Below are 3,075 nucleotides of genomic sequence, written 5' to 3'. Positions count from 1 at the left end.
TTAAGAAAGTTTAATAAAAAATTACTAATTTATACGAGAAATGAATTTAATTCCATCAATAAATAAATTTTTATTTATTCATAATATTAAGTGCTCTCTCCCCAAAAAGTAGCTCCAATCCATAATTAATGAAATAGATGATAACTTTAAGAGTTCGATTGTTAGATCGAATACTATTTAATCTTACATAATATTAGCTCTAATATTAGAAGAAAGAATTCGAGAGTCTAGCGTTTTCTAGCAGGGCAGTATTATATTGCATCTTTCTTATACTAAATAATATCGTTTCGCTACTTGGGTATATATATATATATATATATATATATATATATATATATATATATATATATATATATATATATATATATATATATATATATATATATATATATATATATATATATATACAGTGGCGTACGCAGAATTTTTCCAAGGGGGGTGTTCATAATTTTCTGAAACTACTAAAAGAAATTCGAATCTGTAATAAAGCACTATTATTTCCCTAATTTACACAGCTAGACAATTTTGACTTTTTATTTAGACAACATTGTTTAGTTAAATTTTGATTTGATATTTTAAGATTAAGAATATAATGTAATATCTTCTGAAAAAAGTCCAGTGTCACATGGGTGAAAAGTAGCACTTTGAGGGCCACTTTCACATTCATCAGATTTTGTTTTGCTAGAAACGTTTTCTTCAACGGAAGTATCACATTTCTGTACAACTGAAAAACTTACATTGGTACTAGATTCTGTCACCTCACTAATTTCAGGTCGTGATTTTTTCTCAAAATAATCAAAAATTGTTAAATTCTTGCGTTTTGACATCCTAAAGATCCAAGAACAGCAAATATATATATATATATATATATATATATATATATATATATATATATATATATATATATTGGCACAGAAATATCCGCTATGATACGATCTTAAAGTTTCGAGCTGGAATGAATAACTTCAACGAGCACAATATCTCGAATGGTATTATTACTGATTTCTTCACTAGTCGAAATAGTGGCGACGACGGGTTCGGCGATTGAATGAACTTTTTGTTAAGATAAAACAAAACAGATTTAGCGACAAGTTCCGAAATACAAGCGGCTAACTTCACTGTACCCCGTTCCCCCTTTTATATAATTTTTCACCACATCTCCAAAATACTCGAATTGTCTCAAAGACGACAGAACGTCTAGGATTCCAGAATCATCGCGTCAAGATCTCGCGAATGATAGTCAGTCTCGAAAACTATACTGGCAGGACAGAAAGGAACCAGTCCGTAACAGTATCACGTGAATTTGGTTTCAAAAGTACAACCCTATTATAATAAATGTTTTTTCAGTATTCTGAGAAATACCGTGAGAAAAAAAAGTAGGAATAAGGCCAATAAAAATATATATTCTTAAAAAATAATAGCTCGCATAATTTTTACTAAAATTTTTATTTTTGCCATTTTGTCTGAGCTCAAGAAGGGTGTTTAAACCCCTAAACCCCTCCCTTGCGTACGCCACTGTATATATATATATATATATATATATATGAGTGTAACATAAAAAAACTTCGAATAATCTTTTGTTATTTCTTTATCTAAATTCTTCTTTTTAAATTATTATATTATTATTCTACATTAAGCGCTTTCTCACTCTTTAGTATTCACATCCTGTCTTTTAATCTATTTTTGGCTTCAAGTAACGCATTAATTTTTTAACATTTTACAGTTTTTCCTTTAATAACTATGAGAAATATATTTTTACCTTGACATATTTACCAAACCAATTGTAATTACTCAGGTTTTCTCAAAGACAAAACATTATTACGGGACTATTTGCAAGATTTTCCCAAATTTTTGCAGGAGAGCATTTCGATTTGTGGGTCACCTGGATGATTTCTATTATAGAATGTCTTCTTCCCCTGCTCTTTTTCTTCCTCTCGGCAACAGCTATATATATGCATAGCTTTGACATTATGTAAAATGTTAATTTAATTTAAATTACTTTAATTAAAAAAATTGATATCTTGCACGTAAAGGATATTTAAAGAGGAAAGACAAGCATGGAATAAAAGTATATGATGAACAAGTATTAATAAAACTATTTATAAAAGAAAACCATTCTGTGGTTGAATAATAATAATAAAAAATATTCTCATAAGAAATGTATGAAGAGTCCCGCGGTGGACTGATCGTATGCTACAATTCCCAGTATAACACCAAAGTCAAGCATCATTGGCTGTGGTTTCTGTGGGGGAAGTGACCACTTTGATCAGGCTGCGAAGGGACCGAGAGTGTGCGTTATCGGTTCTCATTAAAATGTTCCACTGTAAAGTGTACGACTTCATGCTCAAGTCATTGGGCTACCAAAACGGGGGAGCCATTCCCTCCACAGAGTATCAAATTTGTTATGGGATGGCTTCGATGCATTCTCAGGGAAGTTTCCCATACCGTCGTCAATAACTCATTGTACCGGTCTAATGTGACGTAAATAAACAAATACAGCAACAAACAACTTAAAATTTATAATTTAATTAATCACGAATTCAATGTTGTCAAGAAACTATTACAATTAATTATCAATCTTGTAATGTCTTATGGATGGTTGACCGTGTGAAGCTAAGCACCGATGGCTCTACGGGTTAAAATTCGTCGTGCGGGTAGCTATTTCAGATTGATTTTTATGCCTAAGCTTAAAAAAAAAACGCACCATTCAATATTATTATACTTGTAGTGTTTTCCATATAACACGTTCTTCCAATCTAGCTTTAACAAAACAAACAACAAATGAATTTGGAAGATTGCGCAAGTTTCCTATGATGATACTTAAAATATAGCAAACGTTGCTATTTTACATAAATATAGCCAACTAAAGGATAACACTTAATATATAGCTAACCATGTACTTTATTTATGCTGTGATTGGCTCACGACCTGTTAGAATTTATAAATTACAGAAAACTTTTATGAATGATAAAATTACGCGCAAATGTAAACATAAATCACATTAATAAAACTTCCAAGAATATTAAGCTTGTTCACACATCGCTTCGTAAGCATAACAAACATAAGCGGAGGGAT

This window comes from Parasteatoda tepidariorum, chromosome 11, assembly GCF_982258835.1.
Source record: "Parasteatoda tepidariorum strain Cologne lab strain chromosome 11, Ptep-v5.0, whole genome shotgun sequence".
In the NCBI taxonomy this organism is placed as follows: domain Eukaryota; kingdom Metazoa; phylum Arthropoda; class Arachnida; order Araneae; family Theridiidae; genus Parasteatoda; species Parasteatoda tepidariorum.
This window is presented reverse-complemented; position numbering follows the sequence as displayed.